The sequence below is a fragment of the Quercus robur genome, chromosome 2, assembly GCF_932294415.1.
Source record: "Quercus robur chromosome 2, dhQueRobu3.1, whole genome shotgun sequence".
In the NCBI taxonomy this organism is placed as follows: domain Eukaryota; kingdom Viridiplantae; phylum Streptophyta; class Magnoliopsida; order Fagales; family Fagaceae; genus Quercus; species Quercus robur.
In genome coordinates, this window is record NC_065535.1 from 36,719,218 (window position 1) to 36,735,907 (window position 16,690).

Here is a 16,690-nt window from a genome sequence, read left to right on the forward strand (position 1 = left end):
GAAAGTGATTTTATACTTTTGTGTTTTTAGTTTTTGTTCAAAATGCATTTTTGTGTTTTTCTTCAAAAACTGGTTCAGAGGTTGTTTCCCGAGAAGCTCACGACATAGAGCTTCCCGTGAAATGTGCTTGAGGGAAATCAAAAGTCATATTTTTCATACAGAAATTCTCGCTACTTCCTCGCGGGTATTTCATGACTACCCTCTTCTTGCAAAATGGTTTTTAGGCAAAAACTGAATTTTTTTTCAAAATCACATAGAAGCTATCGTGATTGTCTCGCTATTGTCTCGCGACTTAAAGCTTCTCGCGAAAGGTTTTGAGCTCCAATGGCCGTTCTCGCTACTGTCTTGCGACTGCTTCGCCACTGCCTAACCCGCGAAAAACGCGTGTTTACAGTTTTTATGTAGCAGATGTGATAGTTTTTCAACACCTTTCACTTCCCTTACATAAGTCGCTCGAACCCCTTTCAACCCAAATCACTATTTCACTCAAACCCCATCATTTTCAAGCAAAATCTCTGCAAAATCCTTTCAAGGTATGTGTTTCTAACACCATTTTCATCTTTTATTTTGGGATTATGAGGTATTTGTGCTTAGGGCTTTGAAAATTGGGGATTTTCGAAAATTGGGTTAGGATTCTAATTTTTGTGAAAATTTTTTCAATCTCTTGATTGGGCTTAGTCCCATTTGGTGTTTATGCATCTATGTTGGCCCCTTGTGGCAGTTCTAACATGTATTGAGGCATATTTTCACTATGTTCATGCATTTTCCATCATTGTTGTGCATTGTTGCATGCTAGGTACTTGACAGAATGTCCAAGTGACATTCCTTGGTTGTATTGGTCTCAAATGAGTTCCTTTACTTGAGTTTACTCTGATTGAACTTGTTTCACATGTTTTGGATGTGTTTAACTCGCTTTGTTCTCAAATTCCATTCCTTGCATAAATTGTGCACACTTTAGGCATCTCTAGGCTTTTCTCATGCATCAGCACATGCACGCACATGCACACACATGCATCAGCACATGCACACATATGCACACACTGTTATACTCACTTCACTAATGCATTGTGAGTTTGTTTACATGGCTTATCATCTTTAACTTGTTGTTTTTGTCTGTGTGCTCTGTTATACGTATGTTTTGATATGTTTTGAGTTGTTGTCAATTTTGTTTTGAACTAACTTGAATCTAATCAAGTTTTTGTGCACTGTTTTTGTGTTTCTTTTGCACTTGTTTTGTTCCTGTTCTGTGTTCATTTGTGCAGATGTCTCCATTTAAAAGCTCAACTGTGAAAGGAGGCAGCAACAAAGGAAACGAGCATGTGATTGATGTTGATAATCTCTCTCCAAATCCAAAGAGGACTTGATCATCAATAGGAATTTTTTATCAGAACTATTTCAGATCTTATGCTGCATCTCAAAACTTTGAGAAGTACTTTATGGAAGCTCCACTGTTGGTTGAAAGAGCTGTTGACCAGCTATCTCTATGTGACACCAATATTCCCATATGGTTTGCCACAAAGGATTGGAACTTTCTTCTATCAACTCTTGAGGATGCTTATGAGAACATGGTGAGAGAATTTTATGCCAATGCCACTGTTGACGGAGAGGAGATTAAATGTTGGGTTAGAGGAAAAAGTTTCTTAGTGTCACTGATTTACTTGGCGGAAATCCTACACATCAACCGGCCAATACTCCCCATACCACCAGTATATGATGAGCTGAATCCGGATGAAGAGATTCTTGGAGAAGCCTTAGGAAATAATTTGGAATTTTCCTCCAATGGGATGTCAATAAGTGTGGCATCTCTTTCTCCAGAACTAAGACTACTTACAACAATCATGTGTAGCAACCTCTACCCTCTGTCAAGCACTGGGTTCATGAATCTCGATCAAGCACTATTCTTGCATGATTTAATCTCTAATGTCGAGATTGATGTGTGTTCTCATATCTTCCACATTCTGGCAAAAACAGTTGACCGGACTGCCTTAAGGAATTGCATTCCTTTCTGTCGCCTTATCTCACGGATTTTGAAGCTCAAAGGTGTTTATCCTTAAAAAATGAGCACCCCTATCCAAGGCCAAGTCCAATTTCTATTCGCACTCTCCATGCAAGCATGAGTCACACTAAAAAGAATCCTAAGCAAGAAATTCCTGCTACTCAGGGAAGCTCAAGTTCTACATCACATGTCTATGATGAACGGTTAGACAGCATCTTGGATACTCTCCAAGAGATTACTACTAAGATATCCGGACTAGCTACCATCATGTACTCCCAACAAAATCGTTTTGACACCAAGCTCACATCTCTTCAAACTCAACTGGACCAAATTCAGAGGAAGCTAGAGGAACATGAAGACTAGCTATCCCGTGACAAAAAGGGGGAGAAGATGTCGTTGTTAGGGGGAGTGTAGTAATAGGGGGAGAAGAAGACAGTACCTAATGTTTGGTTTACTTGTGCTTATATTTAGCTTCTACAACTACTGGTTTATGTTTATGGTTTTACTGCTTTTGTTTAAAACCTCAGCACATGTTGTTTTAGTTAATTTCAGCGTTTTTTTTAGTATATTGTGTTTGTGACTTTCTCAATGCTTGTGTAGCATTCTCTGTGTACTTTTAGATATTGCTATAATGTCTTGAGTACTTCACATTTGTGCCCTTAGTAGGATTGTTCCTAGATGCATATACTTCGTGTATGTTGCATTGGTTGTGTGATTAGACATGCAAGTAATCATAAGTGATTGCTTCGGTGTACATGTCCGAATGAATATTTACTTGTTATATGTTCATTGGAGTCATTCTTTAATGACTGCCCTTGTTTGATCAAGTGTTTGTTTGCATGATATTTATTGTTTACATACTTGATCGTACTATGCTTGCCCTGGTTCATATCTTGTGTTCAACTTGTCATAAGCTTAATGAAAGTTTTGTTTGTGTGCAAGTGTTTCAGGTTACAGGAATAAACTATAAGTGCTTCACAATTTCTAGATTAGGTGTGAGTGAGTTTTGTCATTGTTCCTAAACTCACATTTAAGTCTAGAGTCTGTTTTAGGGGTTTTGTTATGGAATAGCCAAAGGGGGAGATTATAAAGTTGTGATTTACAAATATGTATTTTGTTGGCTTTTATTCTGTGCCAAATTTGATTATAATTTTATTCAATCTTTTGTATCCTATATTTGTTGTGGGAATTTATTGTAAGGGTTGTGTGATAATGAGAGAGAGTATGAAGACTCAAGCTATTGAAGCAAGAAAGATTTTCGTGGGTATCTCGCAACTAAGCATCCCGCGAAAAGATACATGTGCCCTACACATGACTGAAATGCAAAGAGTCTGTACAGATGGAGACAGCTGTGTCTTGTGAGTATCTCGCGGGTAAAGCCTTCCCGCGAGACACCTGCGAGACATTTTGTTCTGCCAGTCTGTACTGCCTGATACATGCTTTCTGTACCCTCATTATATATACCTATATTACCCACAAATGTGAAGGAGAGCTTCTAAGAGAAAACCCTAGCTAAAACACTTGAGAGTTAGAAATTGTTATACCAACAATTCTCTACACATTTTGTTTGTGGAATTTCTTCATCTCCTACCTCTCCATTTCGATATCATTGAGAGGTATATAGCCCAACCACTTACCACACCTTTTGAGAGTGTCGAGTGAGGTTTTGGTGTTGCTGGGAAACATTGGAAGAAGCCAACGATGGCAGATGCAACATGGTGCTTGTTGCAGAATCCGGAGAGCTAGACAAAACACGGTTCCGAGAGGGTAGATTAGGCTTAAAGGGTCTCTTGCTTACCCATGTATCCCAACTGATCATCTAGTGGATCGATTACCGCTTGGAGGGCGGCGAAGAGGTTTTTCGCTGAGTTCTTCAGTTTCCTCTTCGATAACACGTCTCGGTGTTATCCGTGTTTGCATCTCTCTTCCCTACTCTTGTTCATTTCATTTTACTACTGTGTTGCTTTAAATATGGATTAGAGTAGCTCTCTTGCATGTTTGCTTGCGTTTACACTATTCCGCATTTAGTATTAAGTTAGTGTAAAAACAACCAAGCCGTAATTTAAATTGGGGGTCCAAACGAGCTCTTGTGTTTCAACAGGTTGTTAGCTTCCAAAATTAAAACTTTAACTCCTAATCCTTTACAGCTAAGACATAGGCATAAGTCCACACTAATCTCAAAAAAAAAAAAACTAAATACAAAAGTTGTTGCTCTTGGCCTAATATGCGGAGCACTTATCCTAAAATAAGTAAGATTGCTGAAAATAATAACATGTAGATAGTCTTTCAATTGAAATTCTTACCTCGGGTTCAGAATTTGCTCTTCAAAGAAGGCTGGCTTCAATTGCAAATTCTTTGATTTTAGCGCTAGGATTCAGATTTTGCTCTCCAATCTCCAATCAATCTCTCAAGAGAATGAGTCAAATAATAGGTCAAGTTGGGACCATGGGTATTAAATCTTCTTAGGTTTATTAGGTTTTATGTATTATCGGGTTTTAGAGAAAAAAAAAAATCAGATTTTTTTTTTTAAATGATGCTGATGAGAAAAATTGTGGTGCCAGCAGAAATTTCGATTATATATATATAGATAGATTGGAGACCGAAGTTGAGCTTTCTCATAGATTTGTAGGTTCTACTGTAGGTATTTACTTCAGAATAGTATGAGATTTATTGTATTTGTAACATTTATTCTTGTTAGTGGATTCTTCAGGAGTGGTGACTTAAAATTCACCTGATGGGGTTTTACCTGAGAATGTTTCCTCCACCGTGATCAAATTGCCATGTCAAACTTATTTTCTGTTACACTTAATTTAGTTTGGTTATTTGATTGTGCCATAATTTAATTTATATGTAATTTGATTCAATTAATCAAATTGGGACAAAATTGGCCTTTGCCCCTTTCTATCAAACAATCTAGCATTTTGTCCTCTTTCCTAAACTAATTAAGGAAATGCCCCTCTTTTGAAACTCAATTTTCTCAAAATCAAGTTAAGCCCTATAGTGGCGTTTTAAGAAGCCTATAGTGACGTTTTAAGGAGCTTATAGTGGCGTTTTGGAACTCAAGCTCCATGAACACGAGTTATAGGTAAAAAGAAAAAAAAAAAAAAAAAACTTGCATGTAAATTGAGTTCATGGAGCTCGAGTTCCAAAACGCCACTATAGGTCCTTAAAACGTCACTATAGGCTCCTTAAAACGCCATTATAGGACTCCAAATTAAAAAAAAAAAAACTCAATTTTGAGAAAATCGAGTTTCAAAAGAGGGCCATTTCCCCAATTAGTTTGGGAAAGGTGGCAAAATGCTGGTTTTTTTTTTTTTTTTTAAAGGGCAAAAGCCCATTTTCTCCTCAAATTGGATAATTGGTTAATTAATTGTAGTCAATCTATTACCCAACAAAATGAGATTGTACTAAGCCACCATGTACCCCTGCTTACAAGGTTTGCTTTAGATGATATGATCAAACTTGATCCGCACACAAATTCTTCAAACTAATTAGATCCACTTTTTTGGTACTCCTCTATGATCAAGTTTTATTCAAAGCTACTAACCTAGCAAAATACAAGGTTCAAAGATGGTTCAACAAGTTTGGCTTAAAATGGGCCTTTAATCTATATCTATATCTATATTATATATAATAGCAGAAGCTGAGAGAAAATGAGTTCCTAGAATTAAGGAGGTAATGACAAATAGGAAAAGTCCCTACTTAAAATTCAGACATGTATAAGTTTAAAAAGCGATACATTATATTGTTTTCAAAATATTAACACCGTTTGGCTGTAATTTTTTATATTAACCAAAAAAAAAACCTGTTAAAAAGAAAAAAAAAAAACATAGAAATTTTAAAATATCTGCCGATCTCTTCAGACCACTTAACATTTTCTTTTTCTTAAAAAAAAAAAATGCCAATATTGCGATACAGAGAAAGGGAAAAAGGGAAAAATCCTACCCTCTTCACATCAGTCTTCTTAACTTTTTTTCTCTCTAAAAAAAACCCTAGCCGTACTACGATAGAGGCGATCTCTTCACATCAAACTCCGCTAGGAGAAAAAAAAAAAAAATTACTTGCGCCACAATGGAGATTCGATTGATCATCGCTATCCCCTTTTGAGTTTTCCAGGTACGTTCTTCTCTCTCTCCCTCTCCCTCTCCTTCTCTCTAAGAGTTTTTGTTGTTTTGATTCAGTTTTGAAACTTCTCTGTGATTTCGGGATAAGTTTCCCCTGTTTCCGTCAATTTACGGAATATTCTGTGTGTGTTCATTCTACGTTTTTGGAGTGCTTTGTTGTGAAAATTGGACGAAATATACGCATCAATTCTCTGTGTTCATTTTTCCCCTTTTGGTGCTTTGTTGTGAAAATTGATTGTTCAAATTTCTGCAGGAATTTTCCTGCATAATTTCGTTTAAGAAGTATTGTTGTTGTTTCTGTTATGTATGTCCACGGGTTGTATTTCTGTTGCTGCATATTTTGTTTTCTGCAGAATAGGTTCAGGATTATCTGCATAATTTGTGCTTACAGGGGGTAATTGTAATATTTGTTGCTGTTTCTGTATTTTATGTCCTTGGGCTGTATTTATTTTGTTGCATATTTTGTTTTCGGCAGAACAGGTCTTTGTTCCCCTGTATTTATGCTTACAGGGTTGTTGTGTTTGTACATGTATTTCCCTTTTATCAAATAAAATTTCTATCTTTATCTCAAAAAAAAAAAAAAAAAAAACTTCGTAAGTACTGCCAACTGCAATTTGTTGGCATCGTTTGGTTTTGTTGAACGCCTCATGGGTAGTTAGAATATCTTCTCAAACTTTCAAATGTCATTTATCTCAATTGTTAATTTAATTTTTTCCCTACCAGAAAAGTTACTGGGTTCTCTAATAGAAGAATTACCGTTGGGTTTTCTACAATAAAATGAAAGGTATGATAGCTTAAATTTTCCTCTTTGTTTCATTGTTCAATGAAATCCCTTTTCCATTTGCAATTGCTTTGATTTAGAACAAAGATTTCCTTAACAGCAACACTAATATAACTATGAGTGCAAAAGTTTTATGGGAAAAGAAAATCTTAAAAAAAGAGATTTTGAGTACTTAACTGGAACTTAAAATAGATGGGTACATTCAAGGTTTTACTTTTAAGTTAGAAAACATTGGAGGAACTATTGTCGGGAGAGAGGAAGGAATTGAACAAATGGGGAGTAAAACCAAACTTCAAAACATAGATTTATGACAAAGTTTATTAAGCATATGGGCCAACATCAAAATGAAGATTATCTATTATGTGACTAATTAGTGAAGGTGAGGGAAGAGTACAAAAAATTAAAATGAAAACTCACTAGGAAATGAAAGAGGAGCCAGTTGTTGGCATTTAAGGGCCTTGACAGCCCCTCTCTTAAACTTATAGCAATTTTTTTTTGCTAAATTTTAGTTGACTATAGATTTAATTTTAATTCTTTTGCTCAATGTTTTCTAAGTGCAGATTTTTTTTTTCTTTTCTGGATAGGATCTAACTGCAGATTGGTCATGAATAAATGTGCCATTTTATTGTGTTTGAGCTGGAATATAATCTGTTAGGAATATAATCTTGGAATAACCTCACTTTCTCTCCTTCTCTGTATGAGTTTTTGTTGTTTTGATTTGGTTTTGAAACTTCTCTGTGATTTCGGGATAAGTTTCCCCTGTTTCCGTCAATTTGCGGAATATTCTCTGTGTGTTCATTCTACCTTTTTGGAGTGCTTTGTTGTGAAAATTGGACGAAATATACGCATCAATTCTTTGTGTTCATTTTCCCCCTTTTGGTGCTTTGTTGTGAAAATTGATTGTTCAAATTTCTACAGGAATTTTCCTGCATAATTTCGTTTAAGAAGTATTGTTGTTGTTTCTGTTATGTATGTCCACGGGTTGTATTTCTGTTGCTGCATATTCTGATTTCTGCAGAATAGGTTCAGGATTATCTGCATAATTTATGCCGCTCCAAATGCTTCAAAAACGTCAAAAAAGTACTAAGCAAATTGCTACAAAGAAGAAAAAAAACTGAACTCTATTGCATATACTACCTTACTCTACGAGTCTTTATGTATTTCATAGTATTGTTAATTATTATTTTTTTGCCTTTAGAAGAGTAAACTGAATTTACTGAATAAAGCTGACAGACTAGAACAGTGATACTATAAAATGTAATTATATTTCACAATTTGATATGTTAGACACTGTATGGCCCAAAATGGTTGATTTCAAAGTGTATAAGCTGAATGAAGAATGTAGACAACAGTATTTGCTTTATTAAAATAAATGGATTTTCCCCTATTGTTCTGTTATTGTAAAGTAAAAAGTTATGTATGTCAATATAGTGTATATAATTGTACTATGGCTGTTTGGATCAGTTATATATCTGCTTGAATACATCAAAATTTTCCTTATAATGTCAATTGTGCTATTTTTCCTTCTCAATTGCTTAATGGAACACTATGGAGTTTTACCTAAGAAATATAATAAGTTAAATAATTTCTCTTTCCATGTCTTTTCCTCTCTTTCTTTTTATTTTAAAAGAAATATAAAGATATCTAATTCTTACAACTTTATTACCTCTAATGAAACCATTTTTATAGCTATACACAGTAGAGTTGTAATGACTAAGAGTCTTAACAATGTATAATATATATTTAAAGTAATTACCTGTATTTTCTTCTACTTATAAGATTTTAAATGATCCTGCGCATCGCGCGGGTTAAACACTAGTATAAAATAATAGGTGAAGCAGAGAGAATGTGAAATTGTAATTCCAATTAGAACTCTAATGGTGTGCCACGTATACACACAAATTTCAATATGAAATTAGAGTCAATTAAACGCTGTGGTTCTTTTTTTTTTTTTTTTGGATTTGGCTGAATAAAACATTCTGCCGGTTAAAATAAAATAAAAAAGCGTTTCAACTAGAAGACCCTAGCGACACTGCGATACAGAGAAAGGGAAGGAGAAAAAAGAAAACCTTGCGCCACGAGGTGGGTTCTTTCTAAAATCTTTGACAGCTCTTTCTCTCTCTGTCAATGGCAGACAAGAAATTAGGGTTCTTCACTATAAAAGACCATCAGATCCATATCCTCCATCGGTTAGTCTCTGTTTTTTGGTTCTTTAAATTTGGGTTTAAATATGATCTAGGTCTGTGTATTTTGATTGTATTGGATTGGAATGTATTGGATTGCATTTAGGTTTTGGCTTAGATTCAGTTTTGAGTAAGGAATTTGGGATAGAATGGTTTTTAATATCAGATATCTATGTTAGATTTGGTTTTTCTTTTGGATAACAGAACCACCCGATCAAACTCTCTCTCTTTCTAATGCACTCCCATGACCTTCTTCTTCTTCTTCACACAATTCTATCTCCTTATTTTCTTAGTCTCCCCATCGTTTCCCCTAACCCATTTACGGATGGCTCTGTCAAACAATTGCCTCTGTGTTTGGTTCTTAGATTGGCAGTTTTTAAGAGTTTTTTAAAATAATTTTTTATTATTGTAATATTGCTCAAACCATGATTTAGTTTCATGGCTAAAACTATTTGGGAAATTAAAAAAAGAAGAAATTCTGTTTTTGTTTTTGTTTTTTGTTTGTTTGTTTATTATTATTATTATTATTTGTGTGTTTATGTTTGTTTGATATGTTATTAATTGCATCTGAATGATATTTTTGGCCATTGATATGTCAAGCTATTATAATGGGTCCAATGAGATAATTTTTTAAAATAATAATTTTATGATATTTACCTGTTTAAGATTATTGAATAATTTTTGTTGTTAAAGTTTGTTAGCTATCCTGAAATATTGAATCAGTGGTTGCTGCAATTTTTTTGGGTTTTTCTCTTAACTGGCACCGGTAATAGAGAGATGCAGATATAGAGAAATGGAGAGACAGAAATAGAGAGAGATAGATACAATCCGTAAGCAATAGGGATTGAGATTGAGGATCAGCACTACTCCGTGACCAATATAATTGGAAATAAACACAGACTGATGAAAGGTACACATCACTTCTTTGTGTTTGAATTTGAATTGAAATTTGGATGTTTATTCTCTTTCTTTAGTTGCTTTGTTGTCAATATTAATTCTTACGGCATGGACAAGAATGGTAGAACCCTAGAATCATGAGAGGCCATCTCCAAAGGACATATATAATAATGGCTATATATAAATCAGACTGACATCTAGATATGGTGATTCTTGAAAAATCAGACCAATCTCTTAATTTAAGGGGAACGTTGAGAAGATTATTGAAAAATAAAACCATTTTACAGTTTATTATAGTTTGCTTGAATGGAGTTCTGCTGGGAATGTTTACATGAGGTCAACGGGCTATGAATAATTAAACCATTTGTGAAAGCCATTCGGCCAAAATTTGACTATTGTATTATACACTTGCTCTTTTGTACAAGGTATAAACAGTTATTTTTCTTTGGTCTATTGTATTATACATTAGGGATTATAAACAGATTTCAACATGGATGCTTCAGAGTGTATAGTAATTTTAAGTTCTTTGTAAGTGGGATTATGGGATTTTTTGGGTTAATTACTGCATTTTAAAATAACAAATAAACAGATTGATAACTAAAGTATGTTATACACTTTGCAACAGATTTTTAGGCGCTGTTTTTTACAACGATTACTTCAAACTCTTTTCTCTTTTCTCTGGTCTCTCTTTTACTGTTTTATTTGCAAATCGCAAGTGCCATATATTTTATTTGATTAAATTAGAGCAAATCTTTCCCCCTTTTTTTTGATCTGATATTAATTAAACCCAAACAGTTCCTTTGTGTCTATGAAGTTTTTGTTAGTGTCTTCCACAGACAGTGTATGTGAAATTGAAGGAGAGGTTGGTGGTTCATTAACTAATAGAGAGAGATTGGATTATTTTTTTCCATGTGGGATTTGAACTTTTTTTTTCCTTTTCTGCATTAAGCTTAAGAGAGGAGGAGAGGAGGTGCAAATCCTAAACGTGTAAGTTAGGGACATCAAGAGATACCAATTGACCCAACAGTCACGGTGTGTGAGTTTTTATTGGGCATCTTAAATTACTAAATGCCTCAGGTTTGAGTGGAAGATTCCTTTTTATGCTTTGACATATGCTTAATACTTAAGTTATATATCAAAAGTGACATGTTGAATGTCCTGTTTAGATTGATTTATAATGTTCACCAGGCATTTTTGTAAGAAACGTTGTTGGAACAAACTGATAGGTTAGGATAGTCTGATTTCCCTTCTACTTATCTCATACTTTGTATTAGATTTTATCAATTTACTGTATTTGTGTTTCAATTGGCTCTGATTTGCATGCTTTAGCCAGCTTTTTTCTTTACAAATTGATTTTTTTAGCCAATTTTCCCTTCTACTTATTTCAAATCCGCATTAGTTATAGCTTATGAGATTTCAATTATAATTTTTTCTAGATCATGTGTTGATGCCAGGTTGGTCATTCTCTAAACAAGAGTGTGTGTCTGTGTTTTCTTTTTCTTTTCACGAGCTTAAAAGGTGGTATGCTTTCTTTGTTGGTTGTCGCTGCTTGATTGGTGTTATTGCGTATTAAAACCCAGTGTATTCAGAAGGTATGCACTAATTTCTCAGGAACTGCTCACTGGTACTTTTTCTTATTCAAATTTGAATTAAAATCCGGCTGTTTATTCTCTCTCTTTGAATGATTTGGTCTCAGATTATACTATTTGTTTTTCCTGTTTTAGTAACATTATAATCTTTTCCAAATTGAAATTATTGTTTTCTTCGTTTATTTACTGCCTTCTTTGAAATAGAAACATAGAAATAAATGACATAGATTTGATTAAATGGTGTGTTGTTGACAATTCAACCCATATGTTCAATGTTTTCTCAGGCTTTTTTTACAATATTTCTTTCATTTTTCTCTGCTGCAATTTAAAACTGCTATGATTTATTTTTTGAGCAATCGGAAATAATGGCAGTTTTACCAAACTGATACCAAAGCAGTAGTAAAAGTGTTAAACTTGAAACTAAAATCTTGTGAACACATTAATGTTTTTGATTAGTCCATGGATCTTTATTTTTATGTTTGCTCTGCTTTACAATCAATTTGGCTTATTTGTTTTTGTGCAATTTTACTATTCAGTGTAGCTCAATGATTACATTGTGTTGGTTTTGAAGGATTTGAGTTTTCTATTAGTGATGATTATGTAATCATTAATTTCAGTTTCAAATCAGGTTTTATATTTGGTTTGTGGTCTCTATAGCATTTATTCTTTTTTGGTGTTTGTTGGTTTTGGTCTTTAGATTTCATGGAAGAACAATTCCAGTATTCTGTTATTTACTAATTTGTTAATTATATTTATCCTTTGATGACTTTATAATTGACTTTCATTTGTGCTGAAATTAGAAACAAATAAATACGAAAGTTAATTAAAAAGCACTAACCTGTGCATAAGTTGCATTTATTTATTTATTTTTCCATGTTATATGATTTGTAACCAGTGTTGTTTGCGTATCGGGATTGGTTTTTTGCTTTGCTATCCAATTGGGTTTTCTTTATTGTTACTCATGCCCTTTTTTGTTGTATAATTATTTTCCATATTTTAGGTTTTTTTTCCTCAAGTATTTGGATTGAATTGACCTATAAAATTGTAATATCTGTCTAATTTAATCTATAGCCTGTAACTTCACATTTTCCCTCTATTGTACATTCTTCTTTGTCTTGGTATTTACAATGTTTATATGTTCTCGTTATAAATAAAAAGCTATGTTCCAAAAAAATATAACAAAAGTTGTTCATGAAAGAGAAATTACTTTGACCAAAAAATATTAATTTTTTTGTACTATTTAATCAATGGGATTGTGGGTTTGAATTCAATGTGGTAGCTATTCATAATTGGTATATAGTCTATCTTTGATTCCAATTTGTTTGATTAAACTCCGAAATCAATATTTGCTACTTGCTAAAATATGCAAATTAACCCAGTGTGATTTCTTTACATATATATGTGGATGAGATATGCCAATTGAAGAGCATTTAATAGAATTGGTATCATAGAAGTGATAAGATTACCATTTGAAAATCAGTCTTTTAAAGAAAGATTGACTATGACAATGAGGTATATTGGTACTTTATTATTTTGTTTTAGATATGATCAAACATACTTGGAGATTAGGTCAGCATTGTTTATGAAAGACTAATTTCTCTTTCGTTTATCTTATACTTTGTAATAGATTCTATCCATTATGTATTTGTTGTTTGAATTACCTCTGTTTAGACAGATTTATGATGTTCACCAGGTGTTTTCAAGAAATATTGCTGGATAAAACTGGCAGGTTAGGAGATTCTAACTATCATTCTTCTCATTCTCTATCCTATGACTTCCATTAGGTTGATTCTGTTGTTTCTCCAATGGACTTCTTCTCTATTCTATCTCAATATCAGTATCATTGGATTCATCCATTGGATTACATTTTGCCAATTGATGTATTTGGGATAGTTCTCTGCAAAATTAAGTTTTCTTTGGTTTATTTTTTTGTTTTATTGCTTTGCAATATTAGAAAATGTTGCAAAGTTTATATCATCAATTTTGGCTATTCAACCTGTTTTCTTTATATTGTAAACGCCTTTGTATTTTTCCCTTTGTATCAGTTTCTTTCAGCAAGAATAGTTACTCAACCAAGCAAGGGAGGAGAGTTAGTCAAGGAGCCAATTTGTAAGGTATTCTTAAAGAAAATTAAAACTTAAATAAATCAACAATGGTCTCTTCAAAACCCCTTTGCTATCAGCCTTCAACATTCTTTGGTTTCTAAAACATTCATTGGCTTTAATATACTAATCAAAACAGAATTTTGTCCAATAGATTCACCAGTTTTCTCACATTGTCTCTCTATAATTACCCCCTTTTTGTCTTTGTCTCTGTCTCTGTCTCTCTCATGTTTTTGTTAGGGTAATGTTTGAAAGAACATTAAATGTCTTTGTGTGTGGTTTATCTTTAGAATGAATAGATTATGACTTTGGGAATTTACGTTTTGACTTAAGTGGTTTATAAATAAAGGGGTCTTGAAGCTTATTTTATCATAATTGACCACAAATCAAATTTTATCTAGAATATAAAAAAATCAATTGATATTGTATAACCTATTATCTATACCTTTAAAAGAAAGGTTTTTCAAAGGATTTTTTTTGCCCTGTTTGAAGCTTCTCAATGGGTATCACTAGGCCTTGAATACGTTGTGTTCTGTTAGTCTATCCGCTCTTTTTTCTCTGCCCATCTCCTTCTCCAAAACCACATTATAACCTCCATTTTATTTGGTATGTGATTTTACTAATAAGCTTTGGCTTTGGGATTTTTGTTTCATTTGCCAAGTTCTATAAAATGAGCAATGTGAGTTTGAAGGTTCTGTTTTGGTTATCTTTGTGTTTGTTCTCTATTTGTTTGTTTAAATTTCTCAGTGAACAAAATTTGTTCTATGGATCCAATTTGTTAAAAAGATTTCTTCTTCAAAATGTTATTTTTCTGCACTATTCTTCTACAAAGTATCTGCACTGCTACACATCTAAAATCTTCGCTACATTGTTTCACAAAATCTACATTGCACTGATTCATAAAAAGTCTGCACTGCACTGCACTATTTCATTAAATCTACTCTGTTTTGAATAACTATCTGCACTTTTTTAAAATAACTTTTGTCTTGGTTATCTTTGTGTTTTTTCTGTGTGTTTGTTTAAATTTTTCAGTGAATACGTAGAACAAATATAGGTTCTGATAAATAAAATCTATAAACATTTCCCAAAACCATTCTTTGTTCTTAAAGGGAATAAATATGACAAAGAAATTGGACCTGAATAAAACAGGACACGTAATTTTTTAAAATCAATTAAATTTCTTAATCAATTTTGACGCTGCATTACATGTCACTAAAACTATCAAAGTTCATATTTTAATGCATAACTTAGTGGGAGATTAGGAGAAAGAGAAACAATAAAATTTGATAAAAAAAAAACCTGCAGTTGTCTTAAGACGTATATCGGTAATTGAAAAATAGCCATCCTCATTTGCTTTGCTCCAAGATTCGTAGTCTTAATAATTGGGAATTGACATGCAAAAGTTGTTTATAAGGCAAATAGTGTTATGGTTAGGGGTGAAAGTTTTTAATTTGAATACTTTGTCTTGCCTTTTGGATCCTTTGGGCATATTTTGATATGATTAGGGAAGGTGGCTATGTAGAATCCATTGTGCCATTTTGAATACTTAATATTTACATTTTCTTACTCTATGCAAATTGAGTGTACTTGATTTATGTGAGGAATTGAGGGCAACTAAGCCAAATCACGAGAAAGAGATTTTGTGGCATATGTGAAGTTTGCCTTGGATCTGACCAATGCACCATTAAAAAATTATGCAACTGTTTGGAAAAAAGGAAGAAGGTAAGTTTGTTTCTTTAAGATGTTTCCTTGCTGTTCTATCTTTTAGATTTTAGGTAGTTATTGAAGAGAGATACAGCTTGATTATTACCATTTAATTGTGTTTTTTTTTGGGTTATGTTGTGTGGATTGCAAGTAGTCAAAACTTTAATTTGAAGGAAAATTATTGGCCAGGGTGCCTCAGCGTTATTTTGGACCATGTGATGCTTTTTTAATCATAGTGAGGAATGTCTATTTACCCACTACAATATTGTGCCCTTTTTCTCCTTCAGTATTTCAATGCATTATTTCTAATACCTTTCAAAAAGTAGGAAGGTTTAGGATCTCTCTGGATTAATCTCTAAACCTTTAATTTTTGTTAGGACCACACATGCATAATCTGTAGAAAGAAATAACTATAAGTTTACAACTTAAAAGGAAATTAGAGGATTTTTTTTTTTTTTTTTTTTTTTTTTTTTTTTTTTTTATATATATTAATGTGACCCTTAAGATGACTGGAGAGGACTGCATAATCTATGCATGGTTTCTTTGGTGTATTAATGGAGATTCATGCTTAGATTATGTACTTTTAATGATACTATTGTCCAAGGGATTAATGCTTACCATAAAAATAATTATTTATTTATTTATTTTTTCCGATTTAGAGATTTTTATTAGACGTGTTGAAAGGAAAAAGAAATGATAAGCTATCTAACATTGATTCATGTGATTTAGATTTGAGATGGTAGAACTAATTTCGCATCTATATGTGTTCTTCATTTGGAATCAATTTAACATATTTTTTTTAAAAGTTCTGATATGTCCAGGTATGCAAAAAGATCATCAATGGCTTGGTTGCTCACAACATTAGACCCATAAACTTTTAAGGGGGTTAAACTATTTGACTTTTGGTTCATTTTAAGGTTATAAATGTTATTTTGAGCTATGTACCTAAATTTTTATGATGTTATGAAGAAAACTATTTGTTTTTCCACTTTTGTAAGTTTAATTTTTTCCCGCTTATTCAAAGTGTGTTAATATATGTTACTATAATGAAGTATGATTTGATTTAATTTTGATGATGTTATATAAAAAAGAAAAATACTTTTGAGATGCTACAAAAATACAACAAAAAAATTATTAAAAAATTTTAATTAAAAATCCCGTGCATTTGCACGAGTTGCAAGCTCTTTCTAAAAATAGGTTGGTAAAATAGATAAAGTGGTGTTTGGTAAGCATAATACCTGCTAAATCTCTGCATTTGTTTGGTAAGCTCTTTCTAAATCCCTACAGTTCTAACTAAAAATCCCTGCATTTTTA

The 16,690-nt window shown here is 32.9% G+C and overlaps 1 long non-coding RNA gene across 6 annotated transcripts; it reads left to right on the forward strand.

Annotated features, from left to right (window-relative positions):
* The first annotated feature begins 5,908 nt into the window (after positions 1 to 5,908).
* LOC126713548 (uncharacterized) lies at positions 5,909 to 16,393 on the forward strand. Of its 6 annotated transcripts, none has more exons than XR_007651373.1 (4): positions 5,909 to 6,904; positions 9,858 to 9,994; positions 13,242 to 13,299; positions 13,616 to 16,393. It is a non-coding gene; the product is annotated as an uncharacterized LOC126713548 (long non-coding RNA). The 6 variants fall into 6 exon arrangements; XR_007651376.1 differs by having other exon boundaries at positions 5,909 to 6,112; positions 6,844 to 6,904; positions 13,242 to 16,393; XR_007651374.1 differs by having other exon boundaries at positions 13,242 to 16,393.
* The last annotated feature ends 297 nt before the right edge of the window (positions 16,394 to 16,690 follow it).